General features: G+C 42.3%; 1 protein-coding gene across 1 annotated transcript in view; it reads right to left on the bottom strand.

Moving 5' to 3' along the window:
* abca4b (ATP binding cassette subfamily A member 4b) overlaps nucleotides 1-21,450 on the bottom strand; it is a 134,922-nt gene that overhangs the window by 4,185 nt on the left and 109,287 nt on the right. The window lies entirely within an intron of this gene.

The following is a 21,450-nucleotide window of genomic DNA, read 5'->3' as shown; positions in this document are numbered from 1 at the left end:
TGGAAGGGTTTAGAGCCTCCATTTTTGCACTCAGGTTTAAGTCTCACTGCCCTCTATCAAAATCCAGAGTTTTGGGAAGATTGGAGAAATTAATTTTTCGCCCGAAAAAAAAAAACACGAAAGGGGTACCACTGTCGTTTTTTTTTCGGGTCGAATTTTTGAGTTTCGATATCTCAGCTCTGGAAGGGTCTAGAGCCTCCATTTTTGCGCTCAGGTCAAAGTCTCGCGGCACTCTATCATAATCCAGAGTTTTGAGAAGATTGGAGAAACTTGATTTTTCGCCCGAAAACTGAAAAAAACGTAAGGGGTAACACTGTCGTTTTTTTTTTCGGGTCGAAATTTTGAGTTTCGATATCTCAGCTCTGGAAGGGTCTAGAGCCTCCATTTTTGCGCTCAGGTCAAAGTCTCGCGGCCCTCTATCATAATCCAGAGTTTTGAGAAGATTGGAGAAACTTGATTTTTCGCCCGAAAACTGAAAAAAACGTAAGGGGTAACACTGTCGTTTTTTTTTTCGGGTCGAAATTTTGAGTTTCGATATCTTAGCTCTGGAAGGGTCTAGAGCCTCCATTTTTGCGCTCAGGTCAAAGTCTCGCGGCCCTCTATCATAATCCAGAGTTTTGAGAAGATTGGAGAAACTTGATTTTTCGCCCGAAAACTGAAAAAAACGTAAGGGGTAACACTGTCGTTTTTTTTTCGGGTCGAAATTTTGAGTTTCGATATCTCAGCTCTGGAAGGGTCTAGAGCCTCCATTTTTGCGCTCAGGTCAAAGTCTCGCGGCCCTCTATCATAATCCAGAGTTTTGAGAAGATTGGAGAAACTTGATTTTTCGCCCGAAAACTGAAAAAAACGTAAGGGGTAACACTGTCGTTTTATTTTCGGGTCGAAATTTTGAGTTTCGATATCTCAGCTCTGGAAGGGTCTAGAGCCTCCATTTTTGTGCTCAGGTCAAAGTCTCGCGGCACTCTATCCTAATCCAGAGATTTGAGAAGATTGGAGAAACTTGATTTTTCGCCCGAAAACTGAAAAAAACGTAAGGGGTAACACTGTCGTTTTTTTTTTCGGGTCGAAATTTTGAGTTTCGATATCTCAGCTCTGGAAGGGTCTAGAGCCTCCATTTTTGCGCTCAGGTCAAAGTCTCGCGTCCCTCTATCATAATCCAGAGTTTTGAGAAGATTGGAGAAACTTGATTTTTCGCCCGAAAACTGAAAAAAACGTAAGGGGTAACACTGTCGTTTTTTTTTCGGGTCGAAATTTTGAGTTTCGATATCTCAGCTCTGGAAGGGTCTAGAGCCTCCATTTTTGCGCTCAGGTCAAAGTCTCGCGGCCCTCTATCATAATCCAGAGTTTTGGGAAGATTGGAGAAACTTGATTTTTCGCCCGAAAACTGAAAAAAACGTAAGGGGTAACACTGTCGTTTTTTTTTTCGGGTCAAAATTTTGAGTTTCGATATCTCAGCTCTGGAAGGGTCTAGAGCCTCCATTTTTGCGCTCAGGTCAAAGTCTCGCGGCCCTCTATCATAATCCAGAGTTTTGAGAAGATTGGAGAAACTTGATTTTTCGCCCGAAAACTGAAAAAAACGTAAGGGGTAACACTGTCGTTTTTTTTTTCGGGTCGAAATTTTGAGTTTCGATATCTCAGCTCTGGAAGGGTCTAGAGCCTCCATTTTTGCGCTCAGGTCAAAGTCTCGCGGCCCTCTATCATAATCCAGAGTTTTGAGAAGATTGGAGAAACTTGATTTTTCGCCCGAAAACTGAAAAAAACGTAAGGGGTAACACTGTCGTTTTTTTTTTCGGGTCGAAATTTTGAGTTTCGATATCTCAGCTCTGGAAGGGTCTAGAGCCTCCATTTTTGCGCTCAGGTCAAAGTCTCGCGGCCCTCTATCATAATCCAGAGTTTTGAGAAGATTGGAGAAACTTGATTTTTCGCCCGAAAACTGAAAAAAACGTAAGGGGTAACACTGTCGTTTTTTTTTCGGGTCGAAATTTTGAGTTTCGATATCTCAGCTCTGGAAGGGTCTAGAGCCTCCATTTTTGCGCTCAGGTCAAAGTCTCGCGGCCCTCTATCATAATCCAGAGTTTTGAGAAGATTGGAGAAACTTGATTTTTCGCCCGAAAACTGAAAAAAACGTAAGGGGTAACACTGTCGTTTTTTTTTCGGGTCGAAATTTTGAGTTTCGATATCTCAGCTCTGGAAGGGTCTAGAGCCTCCATTTTTGCGCTCAGGTCAAAGTCTCGCGGCCCTCTATCATAATCCAGAGTTTTGAGAAGATTGGAGAAACTTGATTTTTCGCCCGAAAACTGAAAAAAACGTAAGGGGTAACACTGTCGTTTTTTTTTCGGGTCAAAATTTTGAGTTTCGATATCTCAGCTCTGGAAGGGTCTAGAGCCTCCATTTTTGCGCTCAGGTCAAAGTCTCGCGTCCCTCTATCATAATCCAGAGTTTTGAGAAGATTGGAGAAACTTGATTTTTCGCCCGAAAACTGAAAAAAACGTAAGGGGTAACACTGTCGTTTTTTTTTCGGTTCGAAATTTTGAGTTTCGATATCTCAGATCTGGAAGGGTCTAGAGCCTCCATTTTTGCGCTCAGGTCAAAGTCTCGCGGCCCTCTATCATAATCCAGAGTTTTGAGAAGATTGGAGAAACTTGATTTTTCGCCCGAAAACTGAAAAAAACGTAAGGGGTAACACTGTCGTTTTTTTTTCGGGTCAAAATTTTGAGTTTCGATATCTCAGCTCTGGAAGGGTCTAGAGCCTCCATTTTTGCGCTCAGGTCAAAGTCTCGCGGCACTCTATCATAATCCAGAGTTTTGAGAAGATTGGAGAAACTTGATTTTTCGCCCGAAAACTGAAAAAAACGTAAGGGGTAACACTGTCGTTTTTTTTTTCGGGTCGAAATTTTGAGTTTCGATATCTCAGCTCTGGAAGGGTCTAGAGCCTCCATTTTTGTGCTCAGGTCAAAGTCTCGCGGCCCTCTATCATAATCCAGAGTTTTGAGAAGATTGGAGAAACTTGATTTTTCGCCCGAAAACTGAAAAAAAAAAACGTAAGGGGTAACACTGTCGTTTTTTTTTTCGGGTCGAAATTTTGAGTTTCGATATCTCAGCTCTGGAAGGGTCTAGAGCCTCCATTTTTGCGCTCAGGTCAAAGTCTCGCGGCCCTCTATCATAATCCAGAGTTTTGAGAAGATTGGAGAAACTTGATTTTTCGCCCGAAAACTGAAAAAACGTAAGGGGTAACACTGTCGTTTTATTTTCGGGTCGAAATTTTGATTTTCGATATCTCAGCTCTGGAAGGGTCTAGAGCCTCCATTTTTGCGCTCAGGTCAAAGTCTCGCGGCACTCTATCATAATCCAGAGTTTTGAGAAGATTGGAGAAACTTGATTTTTCGCCCGAAAACTGAAAAAAACGTAAGGGGTAACACTGTCGTTTTTTTTTTCGGGTCGAAATTTTGAGTTTCGATATCTTAGCTCTGGAAGGGTCTAGAGCCTCCATTTTTGCGCTCAGGTCAAAGTCTCGCGGCCCTCTATCATAATCCAGAGTTTTGAGAAGATTGGAGAAACTTGATTTTTCGCCCGAAAACTGAAAAAAACGTAAGGGGTAACACTGTCGTTTTTTTTTCGGGTCGAAATTTTGAGTTTCGATATCTCAGCTCTGGAAGGGTCTAGAGCCTCCATTTTTGCGCTCAGGTCAAAGTCTCGCGGCCCTCTATCATAATCCAGAGTTTTGAGAAGATTGGAGAAACTTGATTTTTCGCCCGAAAACTGAAAAAAACGTAAGGGGTAACACTGTCGTTTTTTTTTCGGGTCGAAATTTTGAGTTTCGATATCTCAGCTCTGGAAGGGTCTAGAGCCTCCATTTTTGCGCTCAGGTCAAAGTCTCGCGGCCCTCTATCATAATCCAGAGTTTTGAGAAGATTGGAGAAACTTGATTTTTCGCCCGAAAACTGAAAAAAACGTAAGGGGTAACACTGTCGTTTTTTTTTCGGGTCGAAATTTTGAGTTTCGATATCTCAGCTCTGGAAGGGTCTAGAGCCTCCATTTTTGCGCTCAGGTCAAAGTCTCGCGGCCCTCTATCATAATCCAGAGTTTTGAGAAGATTGGAGAAACTTGATTTTTCGCCCGAAAACTGAAAAAAACGTAAGGGGTAACACTGTCGTTTTTTTTTCGGGTCAAAATTTTGAGTTTCGATATCTCAGCTCTGGAAGGGTCTAGAGCCTCCATTTTTGCGCTCAGGTCAAAGTCTCGCGTCCCTCTATCATAATCCAGAGTTTTGAGAAGATTGGAGAAACTTGATTTTTCGCCCGAAAACTGAAAAAAACGTAAGGGGTAACACTGTCGTTTTTTTTTCGGTTCGAAATTTTGAGTTTCGATATCTCAGATCTGGAAGGGTCTAGAGCCTCCATTTTTGCGCTCAGGTCAAAGTCTCGCGGCCCTCTATCATAATCCAGAGTTTTGAGAAGATTGGAGAAACTTGATTTTTCGCCCGAAAACTGAAAAAAACGTAAGGGGTAACACTGTCGTTTTTTTTTCGGGTCAAAATTTTGAGTTTCGATATCTCAGCTCTGGAAGGGTCTAGAGCCTCCATTTTTGCGCTCAGGTCAAAGTCTCGCGGCACTCTATCATAATCCAGAGTTTTGAGAAGATTGGAGAAACTTGATTTTTCGCCCGAAAACTGAAAAAAACGTAAGGGGTAACACTGTCGTTTTTTTTTTCGGGTCGAAATTTTGAGTTTCGATATCTCAGCTCTGGAAGGGTCTAGAGCCTCCATTTTTGTGCTCAGGTCAAAGTCTCGCGGCCCTCTATCATAATCCAGAGTTTTGAGAAGATTGGAGAAACTTGATTTTTCGCCCGAAAACTGAAAAAAAAAAACGTAAGGGGTAACACTGTCGTTTTTTTTTTTCGGGTCGAAATTTTGAGTTTCGATATCTCAGCTCTGGAAGGGTCTAGAGCCTCCATTTTTGCGCTCAGGTCAAAGTCTCGCGGCCCTCTATCATAATCCAGAGTTTTGAGAAGATTGGAGAAACTTGATTTTTCGCCCGAAAACTGAAAAAACGTAAGGGGTAACACTGTCGTTTTATTTTCGGGTCGAAATTTTGATTTTCGATATCTCAGCTCTGGAAGGGTCTAGAGCCTCCATTTTTGCGCTCAGGTCAAAGTCTCGCGGCACTCTATCATAATCCAGAGTTTTGAGAAGATTGGAGAAACTTGATTTTTCGCCCGAAAACTGAAAAAAACGTAAGGGGTAACACTGTCGTTTTTTTTTTCGGGTCGAAATTTTGAGTTTCGATATCTTAGCTCTGGAAGGGTCTAGAGCCTCCATTTTTGCGCTCAGGTCAAAGTCTCGCGGCCCTCTATCATAATCCAGAGTTTTGAGAAGATTGGAGAAACTTGATTTTTCGCCCGAAAACTGAAAAAAACGTAAGGGGTAACACTGTCGTTTTTTTTTCGGGTCGAAATTTTGAGTTTCGATATCTCAGCTCTGGAAGGGTCTAGAGCCTCCATTTTTGCGCTCAGGTCAAAGTCTCGCGGCCCTCTATCATAATCCAGAGTTTTGAGAAGATTGGAGAAACTTGATTTTTCGCCCGAAAACTGAAAAAAACGTAAGGGGTAACACTGTCGTTTTATTTTCGGGTCGAAATTTTGAGTTTCGATATCTCAGCTCTGGAAGGGTCTAGAGCCTCCATTTTTGCGCTCAGGTCAAAGTCTCGCGGCACTCTATCATAATCCAGAGTTTTGAGAAGATTGGAGAAACTTGATTTTTCGCCCAAAAACTGAAAAAAACGTAAGGGGTAACACTGTCGTTTTTTTTTTCGGGTCGAAATTTTGAGTTTCGATATCTCAGCTCTGGCAGGGTCTAGAGCCTCCATTTTTGCACTCAGGTCAAAGTCTCGCGTCCCTCTATCATAATCCAGAGTTTTGAGAAGATTGGAGAAACTTGATTTTTCGCCCGAAAACTGAAAAAAACGTAAGGGGTAACACTGTCGTTTTTTTTTCGGTTCGAAATTTTGAGTTTCGATATCTCAGCTCTGGAAGGGTCTAGAGCCTCCATTTTTGCGCTCAGGTCAAAGTCTCGCGGCCCTCTATCATAATCCAGAGTTTTGAGAAGATTGGAGAAACTTGATTTTTCGCCCGAAAACTGAAAAAAACGTAAGGGGTAACACTGTCGTTTTATTTTCGGGTCGAAATTTTGAGTTTCGATATCTCAGCTCTGGAAGGGTCTAGAGCCTCCATTTTTGCGCTCAGGTCAAAGTCTCGCGGCCCTCTATCATAATCCAGAGTTTTGAGAAGATTGGAGAAACTTGATTTTTCGCCCGAAAACACTGTCGTTTTTTTTTTCGGGTCGAAATTTTGAGTTTCGATATCTCAGCTCTGGAAGGGTCTAGAGCCTCCATTTTTGTGCTCAGGTCAAAGTCTCGCGGCCCTCTATCATAATCCAGAGTTTTGAGAAGATTGGAGAAACTTGATTTTTCGCCCGAAAACTGAAAAAAAACGTAAGGGGTAACACTGTCGTTTTTTTTTTTCGGGTCGAAATTTTGAGTTTCGATATCTCAGCTCTGGAAGGGTCTAGAGCCTCCATTTTTGCGCTCAGGTCAAAGTCTCGCGGCCCTCTATCATAATCCAGAGTTTTGAGAAGATTGGAGAAACTTGATTTTTCGCCCGAAAACTGAAAAAAACGTAAGGGGTAACACTGTCGTTTTTTTTTCGGGTCAAAATTTTGAGTTTCGATATCTCAGCTCTGGAAGGGTCTAGAGCCTCCATTTTTGCGCTCAGGTCAAAGTCTCGCGACCCTCTATCATAATCCAGAGTTTTGAGAAGATTGGAGAAACTTGATTTTTTGCCCGAAAACTGAAAAAAACGTAAGGGGTAACACTGTCGTTTTTTTTTCGGGTCGAAATTTTGAGTTTCGATATCTCAGCTCTGGAAGGTTCTAGAGCCTCCATTTTTGCGCTCAGGTCAAAGTCTCGCGGCCCTCTATCATAATCCAGAGTTTTGAGAAGATTGGAGAAACTTGATTTTTCGCCCGAAAACTGAAAAAAACGTAAGGGGTAACACTGTCGTATTTTTTTCGGGTTGAAATTTTGAGTTTCGATATCTCAGCTCTGGAAGGGTCTAGAGCCTACATTTTTGCGCTCAGGTCAAAGTCTCGCGGCCCTCTATCATAATCCAGAGTTTTGAGAAGATTGGAGAAACTTGATTTTTCGCCCGAAAACTGAAAAAAACGTAAGGGGTAACACTGTCGTTTTATTTTCGGGTCGAAATTTTGAGTTTCGATATCTCAGCTCTGGAAGGGTCTAGAGCCTCCATTTTTGCGCTCAGGTCAAAGTCTCGCGTCCCTCTATCATAATCCAGAGTTTTGAGAAGATTGGAGAAACTTGATTTTTCGCCCGAAAACTGAAAAAAACGTAAGGTGTAACACTGTCGTTTTTTTTTCGGTTCGAAATTTTGAGTTTCGATATCTCAGATCTGGAAGGGTCTAGAGCCTCCATTTTTGCGCTCAGGTCAAAGTCTCGCGGCCCTCTATCATAATCCAGAGTTTTGAGAAGATTGGAGAAACTTGATTTTTCGCCCGAAAACTGAAAAAAACGTAAGGGGTAACACTGTCGTTTTTTTTTCGGGTCGAAATTTTGAGTTTCGATATCTCAGCTCTGGAAGGGTCTAGAGCCTCCATTTTTGCGCTCAGGTCAAAGTCTCGCGGCCCTCTATCATAATCCAGAGTTTTGAGAAGATTGGGGAAACTTGATTTTTCGTCCGAAAACTGAAAAAAACGTAAGGGGTAACACTGTCGTTTTTTTTTCGGGTCGAAATTTTGAGTTTCGATATCTCAGCTCTGGAAGGGTCTAGAGCCTCCATTTTTGCGCTCAGGTCAAAGTCTCGCGGCCCTCTATCATAATCCAGAGTTTTGAGAAGATTGGAGAAACTTGATTTTTCGCCCGAAAACTGAAAAAAACGTAAGGGGTAACACTGTCGTTTTTTTTTCGGTTCGAAATTTTGAGTTTCGATATCTCAGATCTGGAAGGGTCTAGAGCCTCCATTTTTGCGCTCAGGTCAAAGTCTCGCGGCCCTCTATCATAATCCAGAGTTTTGAGAAGATTGGAGAAACTTGATTTTTCGCCCGAAAACTGAAAAAAACGTAAGGGGTAACACTGTCGTTTTTTTTTCGGTTCGAAATTTTGAGTTTCGATATCTCAGATCTGGAAGGGTCTAGAGCCTCCATTTTTGCGCTCAGGTCAAAGTCTCGCGGCCCTCTATCATAATCCAGAGTTTTGAGAAGATTGGAGAAACTTGATTTTTCGCCCGAAAACTGAAAAAAACGTAAGGGGTAACACTGTCGTTTTTTTTTCGGTTCGAAATTTTGAGTTTCGATATCTCAGCTCTGGAAGGGTCTAGAGCCTCCATTTTTGCGCTCAGGTCAAAGTCTCGCGGCCCTCTATCATAATCCAGAGTTTTGAGAAGATTGGAGAAACTTGATTTTTCGCCCGAAAACTGAAAAAAACGTAAGGGGTAACACTGTCGTTTTTTTTCGGTTCGAAATTTTGAGTTTCGATATCTCAGATCTGGAAGGGTCTAGAGCCTCCATTTTTGCGCTCAGGTCAAAGTCTCGCGGCCCTCTATCATAATCCAGAGTTTTGAGAAGATTGGAGAAACTTGATTTTTCGCCCGAAAACTGAAAAAAACGTAAGGGGTAACACTGTCGTTTTTTTTTCGGGTCGAAATTTTGAGTTTCGATATCTCAGCTCTGGAAGGGTCTAGAGCCTCCATTTTTGCGCTCAGGTCAAAGTCTCGCGGCCCTCTATCATAATCCAGAGTTTTGAGAAGATTGGGGAAACTTGATTTTTCGTCCGAAAACTGAAAAAAACGTAAGGGGTAACTGTCGTTTTTTTTTTTCGGGTCAAAATTTTGAGTTTCGATATCTCAGCTCTGGAAGGGTCTAGAGCCTCCATTTTTGCGCTCAGGTCAAAGTCTCGCGGCCCTCTATCATAATCCAGAGTTTTGAGAAGATTGGAGAAACTTGATTTTTCGCCCGAAAACTGAAAAAACGTAAGGGGTAACACTGTCGGTTTTTTTTTCGGTTCGAAATTTTGAGTTTCGATATCTCAGCTCTGGAAGGGTCTAGAGCCTCCATTTTTGTGCTCAGGTCAAAGTCTCGCGGCCCTCTATCATAATCCAGAGTTTTGAGAAGATTGGAGAAACTTGATTTTTCGCCCGAAAACTGAAAAAAAAAACGTAAGGGGTAACACTGTCGTTTTTTTTTTTCGGGTCGAAATTTTGAGTTTCGATATCTCAGCTCTGGAAGGGTCTAGAGCCTCCATTTTTGCGCTCAGGTCAAAGTCTCGCGGCCCTCTATCATAATCCAGAGTTTTGAGAAGATTGGAGAAACTTGATTTTTCGCCCGAAAACTGAAAAAACGTAAGGGGTAACACTGTCGTTTTATTTTCGGGTCGAAATTTTGATTTTCGATATCTCAGCTCTGGAAGGGTCTAGAGCCTCCATTTTTGCGCTCAGGTCAAAGTCTCGCGGCACTCTATCATAATCCAGAGTTTTGAGAAGATTGGAGAAACTTGATTTTTCGCCCGAAAACTGAAAAAAACGTAAGGGGTAACACTGTCGTTTTTTTTTTCGGGTCGAAATTTTGAGTTTCGATATCTCAGCTCTGGAAGGGTCTAGAGCCTCCATTTTTGCGCTCAGGTCAAAGTCTCGCGGCCCTCTATCATAATCCAGAGTTTTGAGAAGATTGGAGAAACTTGATTTTTCGCCCGAAAACTGAAAAAAACGTAAGGGGTAACACTGTCGTTTTTTTTTCGGGTCGAAATTTTGAGTTTCGATATCTCAGCTCTGGAAGGGTCTAGAGCCTCCATTTTTGCGCTCAGGTCAAAGTCTCGCGGCCCTCTATCATAATCCAGAGTTTTGAGAAGATTGGAGAAACTTGATTTTTCGCCCGAAAACTGAAAAAAACGTAAGGGGTAACACTGTCGTTTTATTTTCGGGTCGAAATTTTGAGTTTCGATATCTCAGCTCTGGAAGGGTCTAGAGCCTCCATTTTTGCGCTCAGGTCAAAGTCTCGCGGCACTCTATCATAATCCAGAGTTTTGAGAAGATTGGAGAAACTTGATTTTTCGCCCAAAAACTGAAAAAAACGTAAGGGGTAACACTGTCGTTTTTTTTTTCGGGTCGAAATTTTGAGTTTCGATATCTCAGCTCTGGCAGGGTCTAGAGCCTCCATTTTTGCGCTCAGGTCAAAGTCTCGCGTCCCTCTATTATAATCCAGAGTTTTGAGAAGATTGGAGAAACTTGATTTTTCGCCCGAAAACTGAAAAAAACGTAAGGGGTAACACTGTCGTTTTTTTTTCGGTTCGAAATTTTGAGTTTCGATATCTCAGCTCTGGAAGGGTCTAGAGCCTCCATTTTTGCGCTCAGGTCAAAGTCTCGCGGCCCTCTATCATAATCCAGAGTTTTGAGAAGATTGGAGAAACTTGATTTTTCGCCCGAAAACTGAAAAAAACGTAAGGGGTAACACTGTCGTTTTATTTTCGGGTCGAAATTTTGAGTTTCGATATCTCAGCTCTGGAAGGGTCTAGAGCCTCCATTTTTGCGCTCAGGTCAAAGTCTCGCGGCCCTCTATCATAATCCAGAGTTTTGAGAAGATTGGAGAAACTTGATTTTTCGCCCGAAAACTGAAAAAAACGTAAGGGGTAACACTGTCGTTTTTTTTTTCGGGTCGAAATTTTGAGTTTCGATATCTCAGCTCTGGAAGGGTCTAGAGCCTCCATTTTTGTGCTCAGGTCAAAGTCTCGCGGCCCTCTATCATAATCCAGAGTTTTGAGAAGATTGGAGAAACTTGATTTTTCGCCCGAAAACTGAAAAAAAACGTAAGGGGTAACACTGTCGTTTTTTTTTTTCGGGTCGAAATTTTGAGTTTCGATATCTCAGCTCTGGAAGGGTCTAGAGCCTCCATTTTTGCGCTCAGGTCAAAGTCTCGCGGCCCTCTATCATAATCCAGAGTTTTGAGAAGATTGGAGAAACTTGATTTTTCGCCCGAAAACTGAAAAAAACGTAAGGGGTAACACTGTCGTTTTTTTTTTTCGGTTCGAAATTTTGAGTTTCGATATCTCAGCTCTGGAAGGGTCTAGAGCCTCCATTTTTGCGCTCAGGTCAAAGTCTCACGGCACTCTATCATAATCCAGAGTTTTGAGAAGATTGGAGAAATTTGATTTTTCGCCCAAAAACTGAAAAAAACGTAAGGGGTAACACTGTGGTTTTTTTTTCGGGTCGAAATTTTGAGTTTCGATATCTCAGCTCTGGAAGGGTCTAGAGCCTCCATTTTTGCGCTCAGGTCAAAGTCTCGCGTCCCTCTATCATAATCCAGAGTTTTGAGAAGATTGGAGAAACTTGATTTTTCGCCCGAAAACTGAAAAAAACGTAAGGGGTAACACTGTCGTTTTTTTTTTCGGTTCGAAATTTTGAGTTTCGATATCTCAGCTCTGGAAGGGTCTAGAGCCTCCATTTTTGCGCTCAGGTCAAAGTCTCGCGGCCCTCTATCATAATCCAGAGTTTTGAGAAGATTGGAGAAACTTGATTTTTCGCCCGAAAACTGAAAAAAACGTAAGGGGTAACACTGTCGTTTTTTTTCCGGTTCGAAATTTTGAGTTTCGATATCTCAGCTCTGGAAGGGTCTAGAGCCTCCATTTTTGCGCTCAGGTCAAAGTCTCGCGGCCCTCTATCATAATCCAGAGTTTTGAGAAGATTGGAGAAACTTGATTTTTCGCCCGAAAACTGAAAAAAACGTAAGGGGTAACACTGTCGTTTTATTTTCGGGTCGAAATTTTGAGTTTCGATATCTCAGCTCTGGAAGGGTCTAGAGCCTCCATTTTTGCGCTCAGGTCAAAGTCTCGCGGCCCTCTATCATAATCCAGAGTTTTGAGAAGATTGGAGAAACTTGATTTTTCGCCCGAAAACTGAAAAAAACGTAAGGGGTAACACTGTCGTTTTTTTTTTCGGGTCGAAATTTTGAGTTTCGATATCTCAGCTCTGGAAGGGTCTAGAGCCTCCATTTTTGTGCTCAGGTCAAAGTCTCGCGGCCCTCTATCATAATCCAGAGTTTTGAGAAGATTGGAGAAACTTGATTTTTCGCCCGAAAACTGAAAAAAAACGTAAGGGGTAACACTGTCGTTTTTTTTTTTCGGGTCGAAATTTTGAGTTTCGATATCTCAGCTCTGGAAGGGTCTAGAGCCTCCATTTTTGCGCTCAGGTCAAAGTCTCGCGGTCGTCTATCATAATCCAGAGTTTTGAGAAGATTGGAGAAACTTGATTTTTCGCCCGAAAACTGAAAAAAACGTAAGGGGTAACACTGTCGTTTTTTTTTTCGGTTCGAAATTTTGAGTTTCGATATCTCAGCTCTGGAAGGGTCTAGAGCCTCCATTTTTGCGCTCAGGTCAAAGTCTCACGGCACTCTATCATAATCCAGAGTTTTGAGAAGATTGGAGAAATTTGATTTTTCGCCCAAAAACTGAAAAAAACGTAAGGGGTAACACTGTCGTTTTTTTTTCGGGTCGAAATTTTGAGTTTAGATATCTCAGCTCTGGAAGGGTCTAGAGCCTCCATTTTTGCGCTCAGGTCAAAGTCTCGCGTCCCTCTATCATAATCCAGAGTTTTGAGAAGATTGGAGAAACTTGATTTTTCGCCCGAAAACTGAAAAAAACGTAAGGGGTAACACTGTCGTTTTTTTTTTCGGTTCGAAATTTTGAGTTTCGATATCTCAGCTCTGGAAGGGTCTAGAGCCTCCATTTTTGCGCTCAGGTCAAAGTCTCGCGGCCCTCTATCATAATCCAGAGTTTTGAGAAGATTGGAGAAACTTGATTTTTCGCCCGAAAACTGAAAAAAACGTAAGGGGTAACACTGTCGTTTTTTTTCCGGTTCGAAATTTTGAGTTTCGATATCTCAGCTCTGGAAGGGTCTAGAGCCTCCATTTTTGCGCTCAGGTCAAAGTCTCGAGGCCCTCTATCATAATCCAGAGTTTTGAGAAGATTGGGGAAACTTGATTTTTTGTCCGAAAACTGAAAAAAACGTAAGGGGTAACACTGTCGTTTTTTTTTTCGGGTCAAAATTTTGAGTTTCGATATTTCAGCTCTGGAAGGGTCTAGAGCCTCCATTTTTGCGCTCAGGTCAAAGTCTCGCGGCCCTCTATCATAATCCAGAGTTTTGAGAAGATTGGAGAAACTTGATTTTTCGCCCGAAAACTGAAAAAAACGTAAGGGGTAACACTGTCGTTTTTTTTTTCGGGTCGAAATTTTTAGTTTCGATATCTCAGCTCTGGAAGGGTCTAGAGCCTCCATTTTTGCGCTCAGGTCAAAGTCTCGCGGCCCTCTATCATAATCCAGAGTTTTGAGAAGATTGGAGAAACTTGATTTTTCGCCCGAAAACTGAAAAAAACGTAAGGGGTAACACTGTCGTTTTTTTTTTTCGGGTCGAAATTTTGAGTTTCGATATCTCAGCTCTGGAAGGGTCTAGAGCCTCCATTTTTGCGTTCAGGTCAAAGTCTTGTGGCCCTCTATCATAATCCAGAGTTTTGAGAAGATTGGAGAAACTTGATTTTTCGCCCGAAAACTGAAAAAAACGTAAGGGGTAACACTGTCGTTTTTTTTTCGGTTCGAAATTTTGAGTTTCGATATCTCAGCTCTGGAAGGGTCTAGAGCCTCCATTTTTGTGCTCAGGTCAAAGTCTCGCGGCCCTCTATCATAATCCAGAGTTTTGAGAAGATTGGAGAAACTTGATTTTTCGCCCGAAAACTGAAAAAAACGTAAGGGGTAACACTGTCGTTTTTTTTTCGGGTCGAAATTTTGAGTTTCGATATCTCAGCTCTGGAAGGGTCTAGAGCCTCCATTTTTGCGCTCAGGTCAAAGTCTCGCGGCCCTCTATCATAATCCAGAGTTTTGAGAAGATTGGATAAACTTGATTTTTCGCCCGAAAACTGAAAAAAACGTAAGGGGTAACACTGTCGTTTTTTTTTTCGGGTCGAAATTTTGAGTTTCGATATCTCAGCTCTGGAAGGGTCTAGAGCCTCCATTTTTGCGCTCAGGTCAAAGTCTCGCGGCCCTCTATCATAATCCAGAGTTTTGAGAAGATTGGAGAAACTTGATTTTTCGTCCGAAAACTGAAAAAAAACGTAAGGGGTAACACTGTCGTTTTTTTTTTCGGGTCGAAATTTTGAGTTTCGATATCTCAGCTCTGGAAGGGTCTAGAGCCTCCATTTTTGCGCTCAGGTCAAAGTCTCGCGGCCCTCTATCATAATCCAGAGTTTTGAGAAGATTGGAGAAACTTGATTTTTCGCCCGAAACCTGAAAAAAACGTAAGGGGTAACACTGTCGTTTTTTTTTTCGGGTCGAAATTTTGAGTTTCGATATCTCAGCTCTGGAAGGGTCTAGAGCCTCCATTTTTGCGCTCAGGTCAAAGTCTCGCGGCCCTCTATCATAATCCAGAGTTTTGAGAAGATTGGAGAAACTTGACTTTTCGCCCGAAAACTGAAAAAAACGTAAGGGGTAACACTGTCGTTTTTTTTTTTCGGGTCGAAATTTTGAGTTTCGATATCTCAGCTCTGGAAGGGTCTAGAGCCTCCATTTTTGCGCTCAGGTCAAAGTCTCGCGGCCATCTATCATAATCCAGAGTTTTGAGAAGATTGGAGAAACTTGATTTTTCGCCCGAAAACTGAAAAAAACGTAAGGGGTAACACTGTCGTTTTTTTTTCGGGTCGAAATTTTGAGTTTCGATATCTCAGCTCTGGAAGGGTCTAGAGCCTCCATTTTTGCGCTCAGGTCAAAGTCTCGCGGCCCTACATCATAATCCAGAGTTTTGAGAAGATTGGAGAAACTTGATTTTTCGCCCGAAAACTGAAAAAAACGTAAGGGGTAACACTGTCGTTTTATTTTCGGTTCGAAATTTTGAGTTTCGATATCTCAGCTCTGGAAGGGTCTAGAGCCTCCATTTTTGCGCTCAGGTCAAAGTCTCGCGGCCCTCTATCATAATCCAGAGTTTTGAGAAGATTGGAGAAACTTGATTTTTCGCCCGAAAACTGAAAAAAACGTAAGGGGTAACACTGTCGTTTTTTTTTCGGGTCGAAATTTTGAGTTTCGATATCTCAGCTCTGGAAGGGTCTAGAGCCTCCATTTTTGCGCTCAGGTCAAAGTCTCGCGGCCCTCTATCATAATCCAGAGTTTTGAGAAGATTGGGGAAACTTGATTTTTCGTCCGAAAACTGAAAAAAACGTAAGGGGTAACACTGGCGTTTTTTTTTTTCGGGTCGAAATTTTGAGTTTCGATATCTCAGCTCTGGAAGGGTCTAGAGCCTCCATTTTTGCGTTCAGGTCAAAGTCTCGCGGCCCTCTATCATAATCCAGAGTTTTGAGAAGATTGGAGAAACTTGATTTTTCGCCCGAAAACTGAAAAAAACGTAAGGGGTAACACTGTCGTTTTTTTTTTCGGTTTGAAATTTTGAGTTTCGATATCTCAGCTCTGGAAGGGTCTAGAGCCTCCATTTTTGCGCTCAGGTCAAAGTCTCGCGGCCCTCTATCATAATCCAGAGTTTTGAGAAGATTGGAGAAACTTGATTTTTCGCCCGAAAACTGAAAAAAACGTAAGGGGTAACACTGTCGTTTTTTTTTCGGGTCGAAATTTTGAGTTTCGATATCTCAGCTCTGGAAGGGTCTAGAGCCTCCATTTTTGCGCTCAGGTCAAAGTCTCGCGGCACTCTATCATAATCCAGAGTTTTGAGAAGATTGGAGAAACTTGATTTTTCGCCCGAAAACTGAAAAAAACGTAAGGGGTAACACTGTCGTTTTTTTTTTCGGGTCGAAATTTTGAGTTTCGATATCTCAGCTCTGGAAGGGTCTAGAGCCTCCATTTTTGCGCTCAGGTCAAAGTCTCGCGTCCCTCTATCATAATCCAGAGTTTTGAGAAGATTGGAGAAACTTGATTTTTCGCCCGAAAACTGAAAAAAACGTAAGGGGTAACACTGTCGTTTTTTTTTCGGTTCGAAATTTTGAGTTTCGATATCTCAGCTCTGGAAGGGTCTAGAGCCTCCATTTTTGCGCTCAGGTCAAAGTCTCGCGGCCCTCTATCATAATCCAGAGTTTTGAGAAGATTGGAGAAACTTGATTTTTCGCCCGAAAACTGAAAAAAACGTAAGGGGTAACACTGTCGTTTTTTTTTCGGGTCGAAATTTTGAGTTTCGATATCTCAGCTCTGGAAGGGTCTAGAGCCTCCATTTTTGCGCTCAGGTCAAAGTCTCGCGGCCCTCTATCATAATCCAGAGTTTTGAGAAGATTGGGGAAACTTGATTTTTCGTCCGAAAACTGAAAAAAACGTAAGGGGTAACACTGTCGTTTTTTTTTTCGGGTCAAAATTTTGAGTTTCGATATCTCAGCTCTGGAAGGGTCTAAAGCCTCCATTTTTGCGCTCAGGTCAAAGTCTCGCGGCCCTCTATCATAATCCAGAGTTTTGAGAAGATTGGAGAAACTTGATTTTTCGCCCGAAAACTGAAAAAAACGTAAGGGGTAACACTGTCGTTTTTTTTTTCGGGTCGAAATTTTGAGTTTCGATATCTCAGCTCTGGAAGGGTCTAGAGCCTCCATTTTTGCGCTCAGGTCAAAGTCTCGCGGCCCTCTATCATAATCCAGAGTTTTGAGAAGATTGGAGAAACTTGATTTTTCGCCCGAAAACTGAAAAAAACGTAAGGGGTAACACTGTCGTTTTTTTTTTCGGGTCGAAATTTTGAGTTTCGATATCTCAGCTCTGGAAGGGTCTAGAGCCTCCATTTTTGCGCTCAGGTCAAAGTCTCGCGGCCCTCTATCATAATCCAGAGTTTTGAGAAGATTGGAGAAACTTGATTTTTCGCCCGAAAACTGAAAAAAAACGTAAGGGGTAACACTGTCGTTTTTTTTTTCGGGTCGAAATTTTGAGTTTCGATATCTCAGCTCTGGAAGGGTCTAGAGCCTCCATTTTTGCGCTCAGGTCAAAGTCTCGCGGCCCTCTATCATAATCCAGAGTTTTGAGAAGATTGGAGAAACTTGATTTTTCGCCCGAAAACTGAAAAAAACGTAAGGGGTAACACTGTCGTTTTTTTTTTCGGGTCGAAATTTTGAGTTTCGATATCTCAGCTCTGGAAGGGTCTAGAGCCTACATTTTTGCACTCAGGTCAAAGTCTCGCGGCCCTCTATCATAATCCAGAGTTTTGAGAAGATTGGAGAAACTTGATTTTTCGCCCGAAAACTGAAAAAAACGTAAGGGGTAACACTGTCGTTTTTTTTTTCGGGTCGAAATTTTGAGTTTCGATATCTCAGCTCTGGAAGGGTCTAGAGCCTCCATTTTTGCGCTCAGGTCAAAGTCTCGCGGCCCTCTATCATAATCCAGAGTTTTGAGAAGATTGGAGAAACTTGATTTTTCGCCCGAAAACTGAAAAAAAACGTAAGGGGTAACACTGTCGTTTTATTTTCGGGTCGAAATTTTGAGTTTCGATATCTCAGCTCTGGAAGGGTCTAGAGCCTCCATTTTTGCGCTCAGGTCAAAGTCTCGCGGCACTCTATCATAATCCAGAGTTTTGAGAAGATTGGAGAAACTAGATTTTTCGCCCGAAAACTGAAAAAAACGTAAGGGGTAACACTGTCGTTTTTTTTTCGGGTCGAAATTTTGAGTTTCGATATCTCAGCTCTGGAAGGGTCTAGAGCCTCCATTTTTGCGCTCAGGTCAAAGTCTTGCGGCCCTCCATCATAATCCAGAGTTTTGAGAAGATTGGAGAAACTTGATTTTTCGCCCGAAAACTGAAAAAAACGTAAGGGGTAACACTGTCGTTTTTTTTTCGGTTCGAAATTTTGAGTTTCGATATCTCAGCTCTGGAAGGGTCTAGAGCCTCCATTTTTGCGCTCAGGTCAAAGTCTCGCGGCCCTCTATCATAATCCAGAGTTTTGAGAAGATTGGAGAAACTTGATTTTTCGCCCGAAAACTGAAAAAAACGTAAGGGGTAACACTGTCGTTTTTTTTTCGGGTCGAAATTTTGAGTTTCGATATCTCAGCTCTGGAAGGGTCTAGAGCCTCCATTTTTGCGCTCAGGTCAAAGTCTCGCGGCCCTCTATCATAATCCAGAGTTTTGAGAAGATTGGGGAAACTTGATTTTTCGTCCGAAAACTGAAAAAAACGTAAGGGGTAACACTGTCGTTTTTTTTTTTCGGGTCAAAATTTTGAGTTTCGATATCTCAGCTCTGGAAGGGTCTAGAGCCTCCATTTTTGAGCTCAGGTCAAAGTCTCGCGGCCCTCTATCATAATCCAGAGTTTTGAGAAGATTGGAGAAACTTGATTTTTCGCCCGAAAACTGAAAAAAACGTAAGGGGTAACACTGTCGTTTTTTTTTCGGGTCGAAATTTTGAGTTTCGATATCTCAGCTCTGGAAGGGTCTAGAGCCTCCATTTTTGCGCTCAGGTCAAAGTCTCGTGGCCCTCTATCATAATCCAGAGTTTTGAGAAGATTGGAGAAACTTGATTTTTCGCCCGAAAACTGAAAAAAACGTAAGGGGTAACACTGTCGTTTTTTTTTCGGGTCGAAATTTTGAGTTTCGATATCTCAGCTCTGGAAGGGTCTAGAGCCTCCATTTTTGCGCTCAGGTCAAAGTCTCGCGGCCCTCTATCATAATCCAGAGTTTTGAGAAGATTGGAGAAACTTGATTTTTCGCCCGAAAACTGAAAAAAACGTAAGGGGTAACACTGTCGTTTTTTTTTTCGGGTCGAAATTTTGAGTTTCGATATCTCAGCTCTGGAAGGGTCTAGAGCCTCCATTTTTGCGCTCAGGTCAAAGTCTCGCGGCCCTCTATCATAATCCAGAGTTTTGAGAAGATTGGAGAAACTTGATTTTTCGCCCGAAAACTGAAAAAAAACGTAAGGGGTAACACTGTCGTTTTTTTTTTCGGGTCGAAATTTTGAGTTTCGATATCTCAGCTCTGGAAGGGTCTAGAGCCTCCATTTTTGCGCTCAGGTCAAAGTCTCGCGGCCCTCTATCATAATCCAGAGTTTTGAGAAGATTGGAGAAACTTGATTTTTCGCCCGAAACCTGAAAAAAACGTAAGGGGTAACACTGTCGTTTTTTTTTTCGGGTCGAAATTTTGAGTTTCGATATCTCAGCTCTGGAAGGGTCTAGAGCCTCCATTTTTGCGCTCAGGTCAAAGTCTCGCGGCCCTCTATCATAATCCAGAGTTTTGAGAAGATTGGAGAAACTTGATTTTTCGCCCGAAAACTGAAAAAAACGTAAGGGGTAACACTGTCGTTTTTTTTTTTCGGGTCGAAATTTTGAGTTTCGATATCTCAGCTCTGGAAGGGTCTAGAGCCTCCATTTTTGCACTCAGGTCAAAGTCTCGCGGCCCTCTATCATAATCCAGAGTTTTGAGAAGATTGGAGAAACTTGATTTTTCGTCCGAAAACTGAAAAAAACGTAAGGGGTAAAGGCCATTGCACACCGAGTCCGAAATTCGCATCCGAAATTCTCGCACGTTAAAAAAAAAATTCGACCTCACGTTATGTCAGTCACGCTTGCACACCGCCTCCGAAACTTTCGTCCGTCATAAAATTAATCGGATCGGGTTCGATTTTCTGCGTTTTTCGCATCCAGAGCCAGCATTTTGAGAGGTCTTTTGACAATTCAGGGCCGGGGGGAGCTCGTCCTCAAATCATTGCACATATGCGCCGTGCTTTCAGTTTCGGTTTTCAATTCGATCAAGTGTTTATGTTCTCTTCTCTATATTGGATTATGAAATTAATAAACCTCCCCTTTCAATCAGATTGAAATGTAGGATCGAATAAGGTGTGATTGAGCAGCCTATTCGATAACTAATGTATTATTTGGGCACAATATACACAATAACAGCCTTGCTGTTCTGTCTGTCCAGCGCTTCCACCGGGCCGCGCGCGGGTGTGTGTTTGTCCGTGTGTGTGTCCATACCTGGTTCATTTCAGACACACTGCCAGTCTCCGTTCAGAATCGATTGGTTCACGGAAATTGGTGGTCTTGTTTTTAATATGTGGCTCCAGAATCGCTAGCAAAGCATCAAACTGTCCCACTGACATTCTGAGGTAATACTTTTGAATCGCTCAGGATAAATTCGCAACTCCTTGATAAGGAACTCTCCTTCCTCTCGGCGCAATTTCAGGATTGGATGGACGCAATATTTTCTCTTTCTTCCCTTTTCAATAAGAGAGAGGGCAAAAATCATCCTCACTGCTTGACGAATCCATTTGGTATTTTTGCGTTTTTTCCCGCAAAGGTTTAAGAAATACGCAACGGACTCGGTGTGCAAGGTTTCTATGCGTGACGAATTTTTAAGCTGACGAACACGAAAATACGCATACGAATATTTCGTGCTCGGTGTGCAATGGCCTTAACACTGTCGTTTTATTTTCGGGTCGAAATTTTGAGTTTCGATATCTCAGCTCTGGAAGGGTCTAGAGCCTCCATTTTTGCGCTCAGGTCAAAGTCTCGCGGCTCTCTATCATAATCCAGAGTTTTGAGAAGATTGGAGAAACTTGATTTTTCGCCCGAAAACTGAAAAAAACGTAAGGGGTAACACTGTCGTTTTTTTTTCGGTTCGAAATTTTGAGTTTCGATATCTCAGCTCTGGAAGGGTCTAGAGCCTCCATTTTTGCGCTCAGGTCAAAGTCTCGCGGCCCTCTATCATAATCCAGAGTTTTGAGAAGATCGGAGAAACTTGATTTTTCGCCCGAAAACTGAAAAAAACGTAAGGGGTAACACTGTCGTTTTTTTTTCGGGTCGAAATTTTGAGTTTCGATATCTCAGCTCTGGAAGGGTCTAGAGCCTCCATTTTTGCGCTCAGGTCAAAGTCTCGCGGCCCTCTATCATAATCCAGAGTTTTGAGAAGATTGGGGAAACTTGATTTTTCGTCCGAAAACTGAAAAAAACGTAAGGGGTAACACTGTCGTTTTTTTTTTTCGGGTCGAAATTTTGAGTTTCGATATCTCAGCTCTGGAAGGGTCTAGAGCCTCCATTTTTGCGCTCAGGTCAAAGTCTCGCGGCCCTCTATCATAATCCAGAGTTTTGAGAAGATTGGAGAAACTTGATTTTTCGCCCGAAAACTGAAAAAAACGTAAGGGGTAACACTGTCGTTTTTTTTTTTCGGTTTGAAATTTTGAGTTTCGATATCTCAGCTCTGGAAGGGTCTAGAGCCTCCATTTTTGCGCTCAGGTCAAAGTCTCGCGGCCCTCTATCATAATCCAGAGTTTTGAGAAGATTGGAGAAACTTGATTTTTCGCCCGAAAACTGAAAAAAACGTAAGGGGTAACACTGTCGTTTTTTTTTCGGGTCGAAATTTTGAGTTTCGATATCTCAGCTCTGGAAGGGTCTAGAGCCTCCATTTTTGCGCTCAGGTCAAAGTCTCGCGGCACTCTATCATAATCCAGAGTTTTGAGAA

This window comes from Pimephales promelas, chromosome 5 (genome assembly GCF_988280905.1).
Source record: "Pimephales promelas chromosome 5, fPimPro1.hap1.1, whole genome shotgun sequence".
Lineage (NCBI taxonomy): Eukaryota > Metazoa > Chordata > Actinopteri > Cypriniformes > Leuciscidae > Pimephales > Pimephales promelas.
The sequence above is the reverse complement of the archived record's forward strand: the minus strand, read 5'-3'. Positions and strand labels throughout refer to the sequence as shown.